Here is a 20,263-nt window from a genome sequence, read left to right on the forward strand (position 1 = left end):
GCTAGGGATCATGGGAGTTGTAGTCCCAAAACATCTGGAGGACCGAGTTTGCCTATGCCTGCTTTAAAGCCTTACCGTGTTTTAAATGAGCATGCGTTTTGTTAAACTGTTGCATCACTTGAAATATCAACAGCTTTTCTTTAACTATTAATGTTCTACCAAGGTAGTTTTGAGGAAAGAGTTAATAATAATAATAATAATAATAATAATAATAATAATAATAATAATTTATACCCCGCCCATCGGCTGAGTTTCCCCAGCCACTCTGGGCGGCTCCCAATCAAATGTTAAAAACAATACAGCATTAAATATTTAAAACCTTCCCTGAACAGGGCTGCCTTCAGATGTCTTTTAAAGATAGGATAGCTGATTATTTCCTTCACATCTGAAGGGAGGGTGTTCCACAGGGTGGGCGCCACTACCGAGAAGGCCCTCTGTCTGGTTCCCTGTAACCTCACTTCTCGCAATAAGGCAACCGCCAGAAGGCCCTTGGTGCTGGATCTCAGTGTCCGGGCTGAACGATGGGGGTGGAGACTCTCCTTCAGGTATACAGGACCGAGGCCATTTAGGGCTTTAAAGGTCAACACCAGCACTTTGAATTGTGCTCGGAAACGTACTGGGAGTCAATGCAGATCTCTCAGGACCAGTGTTATATGGTCCCGGCGGCCACTCCCAGTCACCAGTCTAGCTGCCGCATTCTGGATTAATTGCAGTTTCCGGGTCACCTTCAAAGGTAGCCCCACGTAGAGCGCATTGCAGTAGTCCAAGTGGGAGATAACTAGAGCATGCACCACTCTGGCGAGACAGTCTGCGGGCAGGTAGGGTCTTAGCCTGCGTACCAGGTGGAGCTGGTAGACAGCCGCCCTGGACACATTAAATTACCCATTTAAAACCACTTAGCCAAATCACCCTTGTATTCTCTCCACCCCAACTAAGCCCCAACAACTGACGACTCTGTGGAAGTCTCTATACCTTCTCTTGTATAGAATTCTGACTCACAACGAAGGCCCCACATGACAGTTAAGCTAACTTTCACTTGACCAGAGAGAAACCTTCCCAAATCAACTGCATTCTAATGTACATTACACAATAAAAAATGTTGTTAACGCATTACACAATACCCATCAAAACTTAACCCAAATAAACAAGACTTATACATGGTCCATCTAGCTTGATATTGTCTATGCAGGGGAGGCCCAATCATGAGGCAAGGTGAGGCAACTGTTTCAGGTGGCACATCCACAGAGGCAGCAGATCCTGATGTAGATCTTCATTCCTCCCTTGGCCCTGTTGTAGATCTTCACTCACCCCTTCTTCCCTGGTGCCATTTTGTGGTTCACATCAGGTGCCAAAATGTCTTGGGCCGGCCTTGCCTCTACCACTAGGGTAGATGTCCCCAACAAGGTGTTCCCCAACGTAAGAACCACAGTGACTTGGACACCCCACTCAGCACCCACCCTATAATTGATAGTTCTGGATATTTGCGGGGCTGTCTGATGGGGAGGTTTGGTTCATTTGGTCGTGTGCAGAGGTGTTTTGCCTATTGTTTGGAAGAGGGAGGTCTGAGCATTGCATGCTTCTTCTGTGAAATGGGTGCTTTGTGATGTCTGTGACAGGTTTCCTTTCGATTTCTAAAGGGGCCTCTGAGCCCCAAATGGTTGGTGGTCCCTAGTCTGCATTGACTGGCAGCCCCTCCTGATGGTTCCCACACAGGAGTCTTGCCCAGCCCTCCCTGGGGATTGCCGGGGTCCTTGTGCATGCAGAGCATGTTCTCGACTGCTAATCTCTGGCTCTTTTTTCACTTGCAAGTGGCTGGCAGTGAACAAGGATAGGAGGAGGGCAGAAAGCCAGACTGACAGATGGCTTTGCATGGGGAAGCCAGGATATCATCTTTGGCAAGGATTCCACCTTCAGGAATTCTTTCTGTGAAGGTTAGCCGTAATCCCTCTGAGAAACAGACTTTCAAAAACTTTCAAAAATAACAAAATAGATTCCAATTCAATGCCTCTTGCCGATGTCATTCCACCGATGTCCTTACAGGGGATGGAAGGGCGGCAGTGGCACGGGGGGGGGGCATGTTGTGATGACTAGAAAGATAAGAGACTTGAATTAAAGCAAGAGAGGAACAGAAAAAAAATATTCCGGGGCTTAAATAATGGTAAAACTAATGAAATCAATTCATCATGCAAACATTCAAGCAAGTTTTCCAAAATTTTACTAGCTGATCAAATGCACTGATCCAGTTAGAATCACAGTCTTAAATGGAAAGGCATGCAGTCTGTTTCAAGAAAGAAACCTTTATATGTTGACTAGGAACCATGAAGCAGAGTAACTTAGTTTTCCAGGCAAGTAAATAGCGGGAGATGTTTTGCTCTTTTGCAAGTTGGCATCCCTGAGCAACTAACTGCCAATGGCTGGGCAGGGCCAAATGTTGATACCTTCCCAGAGGAATCACACAGAACTATAGCTCTGTCAGGGGGCTAGTGGGGGTCTCCTAAAAACTCTTAGCTCCTTTAACAAACTACAGCTCCCAGAATTCTTTGGGCGAAGCCATGACCTTCAAAGTGGTATAGCAGAGCTTCTAAATGTGTAGTGTGGATGTGGTTCTGAACACAGACAGGGGAGGTTGGCAAAGATGAGTAAGGGGCCTGGAAGGGTTGGAAGACTTGGGTATGTTTAGCCTGGGTAAGAGCTGCAGGCCAGAAAAGGCAGCTATATAAAGATGTATTGTTAAACTGTCCTGCATTCCCTCTACTTCCAGTTGCCTGCCTGGAATTGTCTGGCTCCTAATAAGGGCAGTAGCTGTTGTGGAATAAGAAGATGAGCACCCTTTATATTTCTAGCAGATCACTACCCAGGGGAAGCAAATATAACTTTAAATCCTCCAGGGCAGTGGGAGACAAGGCAGCACCATCTTCTCTTCCATTTTGTGAGAGTGTAGGCTGTGTGGCCGCATGTGAACTATACATTTAAAGCTCATCGTTTTCCCTGGATAAACCTGGGACCTGTAGTTTGTTAAGGGTGGTGGGGAATGTAGATCAGTGCTGTGTAAACTGCAGTTCCCATGGTTCTTTGGGGGGAGCCGTTTGTCTTAAATGTATGGTGAAGGTGTGACAGGATGCTCAAGCCTCAGTCTCCTCTCACCATGGCTGGAGAACTGCACTGAGACTTTTGGAGAAGTGCAGATTTCAAAAGAAGGCTCTGTTTTCATTCAGGTGTTGTGTCCAGAAGGGAGGATTAAGTCAATTTGTCCTGAAATGTGAATGGAACCATATTGCTCTCCCAACCCTAATCGTCAGCTTTCTCATAATGATGCAGGTGGGGTGGTTCTCAATCTACAGGAAGCTATTGCTAATATACATATTCCATATTTTTCGCTCTATAAGACGCACCAGACCACAAGACGCACCTAGTTTTTGGAGGAGGAAAACAAGAAAAAAAATATTCTGAATCTCAGAAGCCAGAACAGCAAGAGGGATCGCTGCGCAGTGAAAGCAGCAATCCCTCTTGCTGTTCTGGCTTCTGGGATAGCTGCTCAGCCTTCATTCGCTCCATAAGACGCACACACTTTCCCCTTACTTTTTAGGAGGGAAAAAGTGAGTCTTATAGAGCAAAAAATACAGTATATCCTCATTGAATTTCATAAGAGGTAGATTATCTGCTCCAGGCCCAGGGCTGATGTAAAGCTGCACTGTCAACAGAGGTGTGGTTGTGTAGTGCAGGTGTGCTCCTCCCCTCTGCCACACCTTTCCACGCCCACCTTTTTAGACATTCCACTGGTGCATCTTCACCAGCGGAACTGATGTTTTCTTAGTGTTCCCTGGACATTTCCACCAGCAGATCTGTCACACCAGTGGTGTATTGATCATACCTCCAGTGTTGCAGAGCTTCCACAAAAGAGGAAGGGCCATAAGCTCAGTGGCAGAACAAAGAATTGTGGAGTTGGAAGGGACCTTTGGGGGCATCTAGTCCAACCCCTTGCAATGCCAGAATCTCAGCTAAAGCATCCTTGATAGATGGCCATCTTCTTTGCATGCTGAAGACCCCATCAGAGGCTTGGGGTGAAATTTGTCTGAAACAGTTCGTGGAGACAAATCCTGTGCTGGGTGGACCCAGGTTCGGATTCAGTATAAAGCAGGCTTCCTATGTTCCTATATATAGGCTTCTATCCAATATGGGATTGCACCCTCAATTAGCCTGATTATTTTCGCTATTTTTGAAAAGAGAGCCAGATATAATCTCAGGGAAATGATTCAATTTTTGAAAACCATTTTTAATTCTATGTAATTACAAAGAGATTAATTGCAACCGCCAAGACCTTTCCTAATTAGCAAGTCTCCCTCTTTCTTCCTCTTTCCCTCCCAAAGTCATTGTTGAACAATGAATGGGAGGGAAAGCTATGATGGGGGGGCGGGGGGAGAGAGAGAGAAAGCCACGATCGGCTGCTTACAGAGATCCGAACACATTTGCAAACAACTTCTGTACATCCACATTATGTGAGACTTCAACCCTTCATTTGTCTGTTATATTTTCCACTGGGTATTTCCTGCTACCTAATTAATGGCTGAGGTTGACTATGCCTTCAGCGGCTCTTAACGGTTGATTCAGCAAGACTGGGACCAACTCAAACTGCTTCCAACACCATCATCAAAAAGATGACCAGTAGTTCCCCTAGCAAACCTCTGGCTGCTGTTTTGGGACAATCAAGGAGGAAATACTTCCTTACTGTGGAGATGGGGAACCTGTGACTCTCCAAATACTGTTCAACTCCAGCTCCCATCAGCCCCAGCCAGCATGGACTGTGGTCACAGGTGGTCGGAGATGTCGTCCAATAACATGGAGGGCCACAGGTTCCCCATCTCTGGTGTGCTATTGGGAGGTACGGATGGAGTCAAGGAAGTACCTTGATTAGCACTGGCAAAGCAGGACCTGTCATCCACAGTGCTGACCGAGTATCCTGACTCCACTGCCACCTACTGGTTAGATCAGAAATTCCTCTCTTCCATCAATTGCTGTGCAGCCACATCCATTTAATTGCCCACCACTGCAAGCAAGTTTGGCCCCTACTGCAACATTGCCTTCAGCTTTAACACTTTGCTTTCCCCTCCAGGAATGAATGGCGGCTTATTTATTTATAAATAAATAAATTAATACGCCACTCTTTATCAATAGGCCACAGGGCGGTTTACATAATAAACAAACTAAAGTGCACACATAATAATAATAATAATAATAATAATAATAATAATAATAATTTATTTGTACCCCGCCCATCTGGCTGGGTTTCCCCAGCCACTCTGGGCGGCTTCCATAGAAACCAAAAATACACTAAAATATCACACATTTAAAACTTCCCTAAACAGGGCTGCCTTAAGATGTCTTCTGAATATCAGGTAGTTATTTATCGCTTTGACATCTGATGGGAGGGCGTTCCATAGGGCGGGCGCCACTACCGAGAAGGCCCTCTGCCTGGTTCCCTGTAGCTTTGCTTCTCGCAATGAGGGAACCGCCAGAAGGCCCTCGGCGCTGGACCTCAGTGTCTGGGCAGAACGATGGGGGTGGAGACACTCCTTCAGGTATACTGGGCCGAGGCCGTTTAGGGCTTTAAAGGTCAACACCAGCACTTTGAATTGTGCTCGGAAACGTACTGGGAGCCAATGTAGGTCTTTCAAGACCGGTGTTATGTGGTCTCGGCGGCCGCCCCCAGTCACCAGTCTAGCTGCCGCATTCTGAATTAGTTGTAGTTTCCGAGTCACCTTCAAAGGTAGCCCCACGTAGAGCGCATTGCAGTAGTCCAAGCGGGAGATAACTAGAGCATGCACCACTCTGGCGAGACAGTCTGCGGGCAGGTAGGGTCTCAGCCTGCGTACCAGGTGGAGTTGGTAGACAGCTGCCCTGGATACAGAAATGACCTGCGCCTCCATGGACAGCTGTGAGTCCAAAATGACTCCCAGGCTGCGCACCTGGTCGTTCAGGGGCACAGTTACCCTATTAAGGACCAGGGAGTCCTCCACACCAGCCCGCCCCCTGTCCCCCAAAAACAGTACTTCTGTCTTGTCAGGATTCAACTTCAATCCATTAGCCGCCATCCATAATGTAATTACAATACAGTACAGTACAGTACAGTACAATACAATACAATACAATACAATACAATACAATACAATACAATGGTCATATAAATACAATTCATATTTAGTGGTGTCACAATAAAGAGCCAGAGACAATATTCATGACTCAATCCCTGCAGAATACAAGAGGATAATAATATATTATCTACCCAGTTTAGGTGCAACTATAAAACACAATGCATATTTAACATGAGCAGCAGTAAGTAAAAAATAATAAGATCAAAATCACTGATGGTAAAGGAATGCCATGAGGTGATGGGGGCTAAGTCTAATTTTCTGCTTCTGGTAGCTTGCCACAGCCACTAAGAACCAAGGCTGTTCTTAACCGTACGCTCCCATCCTTGGTTCTGTTTCATGGTCATGCTGTGGTCCTCCCTATGTTGCAGGGCTCTAACTCCCATAATCTATACCCTTTTAAAATGTGGCTCTTTTCTGCCAGGGTATGTGTGTATAGTGTTGGGATACTGCCAGGGAGACAAAGGCCATCACTGCCTCCACGTCGACTCCGGACGTCCACCGATCTCCCGTAGATACGCAGTTTCAGCAATTAGCGACACGAGCTCCAGAAAATAGCTTCCCACATTCCTGGGCTCATGCACACTCTGTCAGCAGATATTGCACAGCAAAAGTCGCACTCAGGAGAGCATTATTTTACAAGTTTTATTCAGCGTTGATCAGAACAAAAAAAACATGACTGCCTGCTTCAGTGTCTTCGACACCAAGAGAGAAACGAAAGCAACAGAAAACATAAACATCCTGTGAACAGGAAATGCGCAGGCTGTGACACAAACATCCTGCTCCCTTTTAAGGTGGAACGGAAATATCCTAACATATAGGGTTCTTGTTTTTATTCTAATTTTATATGTTGTGATCTTTTCTGTGAACTGCCATGAGACCTCTGGGTGTAGGGCAGTATATAAACTCAACAAATCACCATAATCTCTGACCACTGAGCATGTTAGCTTGGGCTGACAGGAATTTGAGTCCAACAACACCTGGAAGGTGACAAGTTTAACATTCCTGGAGCAGAGCATGAGTGTTGGGAACATGCTCTGGTGCTGGGGTAGCAAACCTGTGGCGCTCCAGATATTGGTGGACTCATGGTCCCATCAGCCAGCATGGCCAAAAGTCAGGGTTGATGGAAGTTGGAGTGCAACAACACCTGGGAGACCTCTCTGGTTCTCCATCCTCACTGCAATTACAGTAAGGCAGACTTTCCTGGGAATAAGCCCCATTGAACTCAATAGGCAACTTCCCATCATCACTGCTATTCTAGGACACACCTGTTGGATTTCTGCCTGGTGTGCAATTGTTGGAGGCACTGATCTACTGCCAGAAAGAAAGGGTCGATGTAATAGAGACTGAAAAAGAGCTCATTTGTTCCCCTTTCATATATCAAAGACTGAAGAGATCTTTCGAGTCAAAATAGATTTAGCCTTTTGTTCAATTAGCTGGAGCTCTGCTTGGCTGCTTCACATCTAGTAGAACGGTGTATAGTGCATTTTTACAGACCTCCAAGCAATCAAGTGGGATAATTTTTATTTTAAAAATTTTTTTGCACACTTCATATGCAAGAAAGCAGAATGTGCACATTTAGGAACCAGGAAGGTTTGCTAATGAGAAACATGTTTCTTCTTCTTCTTCTTCTTCTTCTTCTTCTTCTTCTTCTTCTATCAAAAAAGAGATTTTTCAAAGAAATGTTTCTCTGAACTGTGGCTGGGCTTTTACTAGGTGAACATTTTACCCATCTTCTGCCTCCCCACCCCCAAACTAAACCCCACTTTAATTTAGAACAGCTGCAATCGTGCATTTGCCTCCAGCCCATAATCCTGACAGCATCTGACATAATCTGTATGAATGGCCAGATCAGAAGCCACCTATGTTTAACTGAACTCTCTGACTTACATTCTTTTCCCCTCAACCAGCCGTCTCTGGTTCTGACAAAAGTTGACAGTTTAGAAGTAACTCTCTTGTGCCGTTCCTTGGACTCTTGACCCAAAACTGGGATTGAGTATAATGTTATTGATTGATTGATTTAGAAAGTTATAGAGTGACAGAGCACATCTTTTGCATGCAAAAAGTCCCAGATGGCCTGATTCTGTACCAGGTAGCTTAATAATAATAATAATAATAATAATAATAATAATAATAATAATGTTTATTTGTATGTTTTTATGTTTCCCTCCTCCAGAATGGAGGTGCCCCAAGTAGCTTACATAATGGTCATAAAACAATCACCATGTCAGTCACCTTATATAGGTAAAAAGGTAAAGAACCCCTGGACAGTTACGTCCAGTCAAAGGTGACTCTGGGGTTGCATGCTCATCTCGCTCTATAGGCCTAGGAGCCGGCATTTGTCCACAGACAGTTTTCCAGGTCTTGTGGCCAGCATGACTAAACCACTTCCATCACAGGGTGCTGTGATGGAAAGCAGAGTGCACGGAAACGCCATTTACCTTCCCACTGCAGTGGTACCTATTTATCTACTTGCACTAGTGTGTTTTCAAATTGCTAGGTTGGCAGGAGCAGGGACCGAGCAACGGGAGCTCACTCCATTGCAGGGATTCAAACCTCCGACCTTCCGATCAGCAAGCCCAAGAGGCTCAGTGGTTTAGACCACAGCGGTACCCGCATCAGTTGCCTTATATATCTATAGGTAGATATAAAACAAATAAGCAGAATAAAGAGCAAGGGAGAAACAAAACCTTTAAAATTAAACTACAGCCATGCAGGAGCCAGCACTAAATGGTAGAAAAGAAATCTACACAACAGACGCATTAAAGGCTTGGTGAGGCATCTTCAAGTGGTGATGGATTGATCTTCAAGTTAAGCAAAGGGGGAGACAACTGACCCTCCTGGAGCAAGAACATCCATTGACTTCATGCCACAGTGGAAAAGATCATTTACAGCAGCCTTTCCCAGCCTTAGTGCCCTCCAGGTGCTTGGTCTACAAATCACAGCATTCTTGACCATTGCCTATGCTGGCTGGGCTAGTGGGGGTTCCAGTCCAAAATATTTGGAGGGTGGTTGGTCGGGGAAGGCTGCTTACAGCACAATCCTTTCCACCTGCCCCGGAAAAAAACATTCCATAAAGTTCAGTGGGGCTTACTCCCAGGAAAGTAGGCACAGGCTTAAAGCATTTCCCCTAAGATCACCATGCGGTCAACTAAAACCAGCTTGGGGCAAACTTTTGTTTTGGTAATTTCGCCATATAGTCCCCTCTATTAGGAGCTAAACAACTGGCATTTTAAAATGTGCATTCATAGACCTGCATTAATTTATTCCATTTATCCGTACCTGTTTTGTCTTCTGAGACAAGTTGCAATTCTACTTTTCTCTCTCAGCTCTCACTCTTGCTCTCTCTTCACAAATATATTGACATATTCAGGCAGAAAACGATCACACATATGCAGACATTCATTTCGTCTCTTGATTCCTTTTCTCATTTTCTGTGTGATTCTTTGCTTCTCTTGTACCATTTCGAATATTTCCAGCCAGCGTATGTATTGCAGCTCATGAAACGGCAGAGAACTGAAAAACTGTCCAGTCTTGGCATTTTCAGCTTTGTTACACTTAGGGAGAAATCATGTACCTACTTACTTGGCAGTAGACCTGTGGAGATTAATGGCATATGCCCCATAGCCTGTAAAGGTTTCCCATCCCTGCTCTAAAGTGTTACATATAATCCCTAGAAATTATTGCTAAATTATTATCCTGAGCTAAGCAGTCGTTGTGTCTGGGTGGATTGTGGCTCCATCTGCACTATTATGCATTTAAAGCACTATGATATCATTTTAAACAGTCATGGCTTCCTCCAAAGAATCCTGGGAACTGTAGAAGAAGAAGAGTTTGGATTTGATATCCTGCTTTATCACTACCCACTACCCTTCCTCCCCCACAACAAACACTCTGTGAGGTGAATGAGGCTGAGAGACTTCAAAGAAGTGTGACTGGCCCAAGGTCACCCAGCAGCTGCATGTGGAGGAGCGGAGACGTGAACCCGGTTCACCAGATTACAAGTCTACCGCTCTTAACCACTACACCACACTGGCTCTAGTTTGTTATAGCTGCTGAGAGACATTAGGAGACCTCTATTCAATTCACAGAGCTACAATTTACAGAGTGGTGTAACATTCAACCCCTCTTCACAGGGAACTCTGAAAATTGTAGATCTGTAAGGGGAGTAAGGGTCTTCTAACCAGTGGCAAAGCTGTGGGGGTGTGGGGCACACATCCTGGGAGCATGGTACACCGCCCACGAGGGCGTGGCATGCCGCCCACAGGGGCATGGCGCACGTTCTGGGGGGCGTGACAGGCCGTCTGTGGGGGCATGGCACCTGGCATGTGGGGGGTGCGCGGTGTGTGTTTCCGGGGTTGCGCTGCTATGGCACCCTACCGGAATAGTGGTGCTGGGGGTGGTCCTCTCCCTCCACGCTCCTGTTCCTCCGCCAGTGCTTCTAACAATGGGCAGACTTTGGCCTTTCAAATTTCAGCAGCGCCCTTTGCAAAGCCACAATTTGGTGCAGCCCCCGCCCACCTCTTGCATTCCGTTCTGCTCACTTCACTATGTCATAGTTGAGATGCCCTTCAACGCCCCCTAGGCTTGGCACCCAGTGCAGCAGAACCAGTCGCACTGCCCTAAACCCGCCTCTATTCCTAATGACTCTAGAAACCCTACACAAACTACAGGATTCCTCGGACTATTTAAAGTGGTATGATACGGCTTTAAATGTGTAGTGCAGGTGGGGTCGTAGTGAGATATGGTAGGGGTGATTGAAGATGTTCAAGCAGTCTGAAACGCCATGAGAACAAAACCAAGCAAAGGTCTTCAGACCATTTCTAAACTACTGATTACATAGTATGCTTCCCCCCACACACACACACATCCTCCAGGAGAGTTAATTTTCTTTTCCCAATGGGCTCCTACCTCTGCTTTCAAATGTACCAGGGAAATACCCTGGGACCCCTGGAGTAAATCAAATGAATATCAGCCACACCTTGGGTGATAGGCAGAATGCTCATTTGTTGCAGAGTTTGGGAGGAGAAGGGGAGAAGTCAAGGGGAAGAGGTCCTATTTAATCATTGTAAGCTAAGTTCCCTAATAAATATCCAGCCACATCAAATATACATTTGTCGCTCTTTCTTTTCTTGCCACCCCCACCACCTTCACCTCTCCTCCCCCTTTAAGTACTGCACCACCAGGCTATAAAGGCAGATATAATACATTTCAACCTGCAAGCTATTTTTAGTTGCTCCCTGGCAATGAATCTTTAAAGAGATCTTGGATATCTGTCTGCAGTCAGTTTAATAGGGGCGCTTGTGACATTCCCCCTTGTCACCATGCTAGGGAAGGCATTTCAATCCCATGAAGATGGATAAGAGCTACATCAAAAACACAAATCCTCTTGTTGGTGCATGTGGTGAATAATCAACAGAGAGAGGTCCCAAGAGCTCTGGATTGAATTAAGGCTGAATCCATTTGGGTAGTGATCGGGGTATGATGAGTACCTGTGCAAAAATCCAACTCCAGTTTCTCAGGAGTTCCCACCCCACCCTGCTTTCTCAATAAAAGGGGCTTCCATTTTTCTGCCTCATTCTCAGGGCACTTGAGAGTTCCTTTCGCGTTTTGGTTGGTGTGGGTTTTGAGCTTCCCTTTCCTTTCTGGTAAACATTTTTCCAGCGCTCTGCAGCCTCCCTGGCTGCCCATTATGAGGGGCAACTTGAATGAAGATCAGGCACCTGGGAAGGCATGCAGAATGCAGAGGATTTGTATAAAGGATACACAGGGCTTTTTTTCAGTGAACTCACCGGAACTCAGTTCCGGCCCCTCTCAGGTGGGCACCATTGCCATTATAAGAGAACAAGGGAGGCATTCGTGGTGAGTTCCGGCACTTCTTTTTCTAGAAAAACATCATTGATAATATCTGTGTTGACCACCTCAAAACTTAGATAAGCACATCAAAGCCTACCCATGAGAATTTCCCCAAAATTTTCTCTCTGCATCCTCCTCTTCTTATACAATTTATTTTCCCATTTTTCAGTGCCATTATTGTTTACTGTGAAGTTCTGTGCTTCCATGAAGATATGGAACAGCTACTCTCACAAAATTTCATAACGGGAATCACTAGTTGAGTGGTGCAAATTGGTGATTTTAAGTTTCTGTCACACACACACACACTTTAGATACTAATATCCTCTTGGGGACTCTCTTTAGTATTCTCTTGAATACGGACTCTGTCCGCCTCAAGTCCTGCCCCAATGGCACCACTGCCAGTCATGGTCCATGGACATATTTGCAAAGCAGAGAAACATTTGTAGGCAGGACAACCAAGCACACCTTGCAACCTATTCTATTGACCACAACAAAGGGCTTCTTTTAAACCTAATTTCAAGAGGGCGTGGCATGGGAGGAGACCCTTCAGTGCAAAGGAAGGCCTCTGCAGGCACCCTTGGGTACCATGTTTGTGGCCCCCAAGTTAGGTAATCTTGAGACTTTAAGCATAATAGTCTTACAATGGTCTTACAATACAAAGCTTATTTTGTTTACCGCACATGGTCTTATGGAGATCTCTCTAGTTAGAAATTAATGTTTAACTTTGCTTATGTCAAGCTGTGGTAAGTCAGCCCTGTTGTGTTTGCCTCCTCCCTCATTCTCCTTACCCCAGAGGTACCATTGTCTGTACCTGGTAAATAGGGGACATGGAGCTTATGATAACATGCTTTGACATCCTCAGAAGAGCTTAACCTGCCTATCCCACTATAATAAGTGCATTGGATAAAAACATGCTTGGTTACGGCTGGATCGGAGAGATGAATTCTAAACATGTGTTTCATGCATAAAGCTCAAAAGTTCCAGATATTTTAGAAAGCATGAAAACTGATCCGCGAATTTGCTAAGCTGGTGTATTTATTTCAAACCATATTTAATCTCATTACTTAACTTCTTGTACTCTGGTTTAAGAGTTGCGTGGATAATTGCCTTACAGGGGTAAATCAGAAAGAACAAACAGCAGCTACAGATAGGCCTAATCAGTCTTTGCACTAATTGCTTTCTTTCATGTTCGTGTTCCTGAATGGAGGTGATTGTGCATTGGTATGCATATTCCTACTCATTAGCCTTGAAAATTTTGAGGAACTGTAGGTTGTTTTGGTTTTTAAAAGGGTTTTAAGAAAACACTGCAAAAACACTGGGCTTCAATTCACCAGAATTTCATGCAGAATTCTTTTAACAAATTAAATGGTTGGAGGTGTGTGGTTTCCTCAGATCTAAAGCAGGAATGGGGAACCTCAGACCCAGAAGCAATTGCAGCCATCCAGCCATCTCTAGCCAACCCTCATCACTCTCACTAGCCCACACCCCTTGTCCAAGCCACACCCTTCACCATTATTGCTTTATGTCTGTCATGCTCAACTGCTTTTGTCTTGCAGAAACGTACCTTTGCCTCTTGCTTGTCTAGAAGGACAGGTGTTTGCATGCATTGTTAAAAACCTCTGGCTTTTGCTGGCATGTAGCCCATTGTACAAGAGTAAGGGTCACGCCCATTGATTGGCTGTTTTTGCCTCTCGCCCCCCCCTTCCCGGCATGCAACCCCCAGAAGGTTCCTTACAAGGGAATACACCCCCCCCAATCAGATTCCCTGCCCTGCTCTAATAGAAGGAAGCCCATTCATGGATATTGCTGTGGTTGGGTTCACATTAGCATTTTTATTTTTTTTTTGCTAGTTGAACCTAACACAATCTCAATTTTAAAAAGGCTATCCACACATTGAACCTATTTGCTAAATGGTTTAAAATGAGAACAGGTGGATTACTTCAGGTTTCCCGCATAACATCTGAGAGTGCTCAAAAGAAATGTTAAGCAAAAACTAAGACTGCATATTTTTAGGAACACACTCAGGCCACTCAGAACAACACAAAAGCCACCCTTGGTATTGCAAAGAGGGTCAGCCAGGGGTGGGAGGGAGCCTGCCTCACCACCAGACAGCCAAGCCGACTGTTAGAAGAACAGAAGGATGCTGCGAGAGAAGACCAAAGGCCTGTTTAGTCCAGATGTCCACGAAAAGCTCACAAGCAGGAGCACAATGCCACTTTCCATAGTGTAGTCATTGATAGCATCCTCCTCTTTGATTTTCCTTCATCTTGTTGGCTACTGTGAGAACATCCCGGTGGGCTGGATGAGCCTTTGGACTGATTTGTCTGTTCCGCTTTAAAACCTTCCAGTTGGGCAGCCAACACTTTATATTGTGGTGGTGCGCTCCATCGTTTAACTATGTGCTGTGTGAAGTACTTATTTCCCACCTGGCCAAGCTGGCTACAAAACTTGACAGTTTTGCACATGCTCAGAACCATTATTCCTAGTTCTGGAATTCATTGGCTGATTTTTCACAAGCCATGACTTCTTGAGATTTCGGAGGTAAAGCTGGACTGAATTGAAAACAAATTGAATACTCCACACACACCCCTCAGAAAATAACCCCTATTACTTGGTATTTTAATAATGGATTCGATATGGTGCCAACTGGGAAATTACAAAGTTGGAGGTGTCTTAATGAAGAAAGTTTAATGGGTAGACAGGGAGCTCTCCTGAAAAGAAAACATAGCAGTTTGTTGGAAGATAGAAAGAAAGTTGTGAGCGATAAAGTTGTTAGTGGAGTTTTTGCAAAGCTCAGTCTTGGGAACCACTCCAATCAATATTAATCAACAGCCTTGATGGTAGAAATGAGAGTGTGATAATGAAATCTGATGATGATACCAAATTGGGGACCATGTTCAATACTAGGGAGGACTGGAAAGCCAAACACAATGATCTGAAGGATTTTCATAATCTAGTGTAGTAGAAATGAGTTGCAATGTTCATGCATTAGACTATTAATTATATCCTGTTTGTAGTTTTTTATTGTAGGTTCATCAGTAGGAGATGGCAGACAAGGAGGAATGTCTAGGCCTAAATGGGGAAGCACAGTGGGCTTTTAAAATTTGGTGCATTCTAATTTTTATTATTTAAACTTCTAAGGTTCTTTCATACATCCGTTCTGCAGAATTAAGTTGGTTTGGGGCTATAATAGCAGGAAAAAGGTCTTCTCTATAGAATATCATGTGTGGGGTGTAATATCAGACCCTCCAAGTGTCCCTATTTTCTGGGGATATCCCTGATTTAGAGATGTCATCCTGGTTTATGATTTGACCCCGGAATGTCCCACTTTTCCTTAGGATGTCCCTATTTTCACTGGAGAAATGGTGAAGAGTATGGAGTTATCTGACCCCCAATCCGTCTGAAGGCAATTCTGTATAGGAAAATTTTTTAAATGTTTAATATTTTATTATGTTTTTATATATGCTGGAAGCTACCCAGAGTGCTGGGATATAAATAGTAAAATTATCATTATAGAACGAAACGTCTCTATTTTCATCAGTGAAATGATGGAGGGTATGTAATATTAAGGGAATACTGTCCGTGTTATATTTGTTCACGTTCACTAGAGTCTAGAGAAAACCCCATCCAGGTTTTACACAAACAAAGCTCAGGAGTTCTGTAGACCAGGCCCTGAGGCTGTTGGAGAGAGAGAAATGGGGAAGGGGGCTTTTCCTCATGATTCATGTATGTTCCAGATTGTTCTAAGTAAAGTGGCCTGACCATCATCCTTTGTGTAAAGAGTACATCTTACAGGTGGTTGTTTGTTTGTTGTCTTTAGCTCCTACAGTGAAAAGTCCCACAGAAGTGTTGCTGAGTAACATTATTTTCAATATTTGACGCTTGTTCCTTAGGCTGCACATACTCATCCTGTTAAAGAGCGTTTCCCTCGATTGTTCCACTTAACGTGTCTCTCTGTGGGGTTGAGCTGGCACCCTGCCTCCTAGAGCAATAGTAAAGCAAACTATTAGCAAATACTTTAAGCCCATTTGGCAGGGACTGTGTTCCCTCCTCCTTCCCACCACAACACTTAGTATGCTGTGTTGTTTGTTTCTAGTTCCGCTTCTTAATAACAAACAGTGGTTGCGACAGGATATGATTATTAATAATTCAGAGTTCAGGGTGCCATTTCAGAGTACCATTAAATAAATACATCAGTAAAAAATTTCCGCAGACGTGTGAATTCACACACTTCGGCTTTTACAATTGAATTTTAAAGCACTTTTTGAAAGTGACCAGTCCTGGCTAAACCATGACTTGCCAATAGGCCTGAAATCTTGGTATCGTACAGCAGATGATGGTATGCTGTACTGACCAGTAGCGACTGAGGATTTGGCTTATTCTGGTGTAGAAATTTGCCTTGTAAATTGAAAGTTGGTCATGGGTTGCACCTCAGTGCTTCATGTGTAACTTACACTGTAAAAGAGCTGCTCCCTTTTTCCTTTGGTCACATTCAGATGAATCCGTTAGATAAAAACCAGAATTACAGTGCAGGAAGACTAAAATGCAGGGTGTGTCCAGCTATAGATAGAGACTTATTTAAGGCAGAGGGTTTTTTTGCAATTTTATTTTATTTTATTTTAAAAGACCTTATGAAAATTCATCAGGAAGATCAATACAAATGTTTGTATGGAATTTTGCCTAAGATTTGCATTTCTCTACAAGCTGTCTTCCCTAATATAATGCATTTTTAAATATTATTTGTGGTTTATCCCAGGATATTCATTTTTTTGTCCACATCACTGGGCTGGAGAACTGCATTGCAAAATTCAGAGAAATGTGGATTTCAAAGCATGATTGCCTTTCAGGTCCCATATTTTTTAAAAAATAATTTTTATTAGAGATTTTCCTGTGTTACAAAGCAAACAAACAAATGGGGAAGAGTACATAAAGCATCTCCTTTTTTAAAGAGCCTTTTTCACAGTCGTTTACGCTTTGTAAGAGACACTGTTTCTTACAACTGCATGATATCATGCAGTTGCAGTGGGCAGAAAGATGGGGAGAAAGGTGGAAGGGTAATGTTCTTTCCTTCTATCGCATCAACATCACATCACCTTAAGAGGTTTTGCAAGGAAAACGTTTGATTATAGATAAGATCACAGATCAAGGATAAAACTGCGAACCACAAACCCTTTAAGCAAACAAAAACCGAGACTGCACAATTCGCGAGTTGAAATCTTCAAAGTTGATAGCGAAATGTCAAATGTCCTCTTTTCCTGCTTTAATGAGCAGGACTGCTGGTCTGTCACACAGCAAGTCTGGGAGGGGGTAGATGGTGGTACCAGAGCAGTAGCATCCTATGTGTTTGGGCAGAGTCACCTTCCTGATTCCCATATCACCACTGCCACTTACCTGAATGGGACCAAGGCTGTGGCGAGGCTGTACTTATGGAAGCACTTGAGTGGCAGCAGTCTTGCTGGTGCAGCAGCAAGGTGCCAACCTCACCACTGTCCCACCCCAGCCTCATTTGGGTAAACAGCAGTGACACTGGTGTCGGGAACCCAGCTCCACCCCTCCACATACTCCATTATCAGAGAAGGGGCAGGAGAAGCTGTAGTTGCCTGATCTCCAGATTCAGCAACTAATTTAAAGAACCAGGGGGTATCTCTGTGTTCCATTATAGCAGCCCTGTTTGCTAGCCTGTGAGGTGCTGAGCTTTGAATGGGCAAGCAGAGACAACCACCATCATTTGTCTGCTAAACCAGGGATGGGAATACCTGTGGCCTTCCAGATGTTGTTGGTCTCCAACTCCCATCCTCTCTGAACAATTGGCCATGCTGGCTGAGGCTTATGGGGAGCTGGAATCCAACTACATCTGAGAGGCCAAGGGCTCCCTATTCCTCTGCTGGGCAAAGGCTCAGCATAGTCCACATCTCCTCCACAACCACCCTTCTCATTGGCGCAAGAGGCCAACTTCCACAAATCTACCCATCACAACACAGTTGGAGACTTGCTGCAAAACAGATACCAAAGGATTCTTCTCTTTGATAATGACTATGCGATAATAACAATGCCTTTCCCCGCGAATCAGAAAATATAATTCTGAAACCTAAAAAGGTTTCTGAAACCTAAAAATGTATTTTGGTTAATTAACGGGGGGGGGATAACAGTTCTTCCGTCTAGCCTCTCTTCCAACAACACTCTGCTTAACCAGTCTCGATTTCAGCATGCGGCCTGCAGCATTGCTATTTTTAGCCTAGATGGGACAGGCTTAAATTGCTTATTTTCCGTTTACTAAAGTCGTCTTGTTTGTTCCCATGGAAACTGTGGCAAGTGCTTAACTGTTTTATTAAATGGATTGAAGCCACAGCTACAAATTCTGAAAGGGAGAGCCTGTTGGGTTTTAGGCACAGTTCATACTGTGCTTAGAGGAAAGTGTGCAGTAGGAAAAATTACATTAACTCGAGTGGAGGTGGGGGTTACAGTTGACCATGTTAGGGTTACGGAGGCAGGGGGGAAACAAGACTTTTTTTAAGGGCACCCTGTGGAAAGTGGTCCGTCCCACATTTCAGTAGTAGGTAGGACCAAAAACAGAGACATAAATTGCACACAACCAAACCACTTAATACAGGACAGCTGCCTTGGCTTTTGCTGGCTCATGGTGCCAGACTGCTAGTTTTCTCTGATTTTAGCCATATTGCATTTTGTATCATTATACACTTGATGATTGCATGGCAGGCAGTAAAGCTATAACACCTAATGCATGCACACTGAACATATACGTAATTGAGATTCGCACTTAACATATGCAGATGCATTCATAAACAACACCAAAGCTCTTATATATATTGGACTTACCATATGTGTGTGTGTGTGAGAGAGAGAGAGAGAGAGAGAGTGCATACACACACACACACACACACACACACACACACACACCACAAACACACTGTATATCTGGAATAGCTCTCCCATGGAAATAATTTCTCATTTCTGTCCACTGCCATCAAGATGGGTGCTGGTTTGAAGGAACTCTTATCAATGACTGTAGATCACTTGATATATTCCAGGTCTTCTGCATTAGTTCAGACCCCTGTCATTATGGCCAGATAATTCTCTCGCAGATGTATCTGTGTGAAACTAGTAGCCCAAGTGTCTCTTGGTTCTTATTACTGCAATCACATTACTACCAGAGTTGATAATCAGTGCTACAGAAGCAGAAAAATGACTTTATGAAAAGCGCAGCTCGTAAAGAAAAGTTTTGGAGTTGAGGGAACATCATCCAGCCTCTTCAAAAGCTCGATTATGCCTGTCGCTGAAAAAGAAGAGGTGAGCCACATAGAAAAGGTACCAAGCAAGAGCAGTTTCCAGTGACTTCACTGTATGTGGCAGATGTCAAGCCCTTAGGCCATTTCTCCCACTTCCGCGTGGCATAAGTGAAAGTGGTTAAAAAGCAGGGTGCAACCCTGCTTACCCAGAGAGCAGATTTTTAATTACATTTTATATATGTTAGAAGCTTATATGTTAGTAGAAAGACCTTGAGGTGATCAAGGGTTTTCTGGTGGTTTAAACACTTCTTTAAAAAAACATAAAGGAGTCATGCACTGCTCAGACAGGTGCAGGGATCTCTCCATAGCTTTCTGCACTTCCTGGAACTCCTTCGGAGCAACGTCATTCAACACAGGGCATTGTTTCCCTGCAAGGCATTCCAGGAAGTGTGGTTGCCAGAAGATTCTCATGCTGATTCCCACCAAGCCAGCCTTCCTGGAATGCCCTGGTTTTGGATGGCAGCTTTGCTTCACCACCACCCTGTGACCAGTCAGAAAAGAGCTAAGTCAGTTTATTTATTTATTTATTTGCTCAGCTCTAAAGATAATCTGAATAGCAGCATGTCTGTTTGTGCCGAAGCTCTCCCCCCCCCCCCCCCCGCCCTTGCATCTTTTCTTTGACGCTCAAGTTACATAGCCTCGAGGCTACATCTCGGCCTGTGCGCCATTCTCGATGATGGTTCCGAATGTCTCTTTTTCTTCTTCAGCCTCTGTGTATTCCCCATGGAAGACGTCCAGAGAGCTGCTGCATATGTTACAGTAGAGGCATATATTTGTTAACATATTCGGCGAGTTGTTTTGTTTCTGCTTGCAATATATGAAATTGGGTTGTTGTTGTTGTTTGACTTCATGTTTACTGTTGAGTTACCCATTGGTGTGTGTCAAGCTCTCTCATAGAATTATAGAGATGGAAGGGGCCACGAGGGCAGTGGCATAGTGTGGGAGGGGCCACAG

General features: G+C 44.3%; 1 protein-coding gene across 12 annotated transcripts in view; it reads left to right on the forward strand.

The window, feature by feature from the left end:
* The window catches only part of KCNH7 (potassium voltage-gated channel subfamily H member 7), a 256,126-nt gene that overhangs the window by 130,443 nt on the left and 105,420 nt on the right, over nt 1–20,263 (forward strand). The window lies entirely within an intron of this gene.

Source organism: Podarcis filfolensis (assembly GCF_964270895.1).
Source record: "Podarcis filfolensis genome assembly, chromosome: 1".
In the NCBI taxonomy this organism is placed as follows: Eukaryota; Metazoa; Chordata; class Lepidosauria; order Squamata; family Lacertidae; genus Podarcis; species Podarcis filfolensis.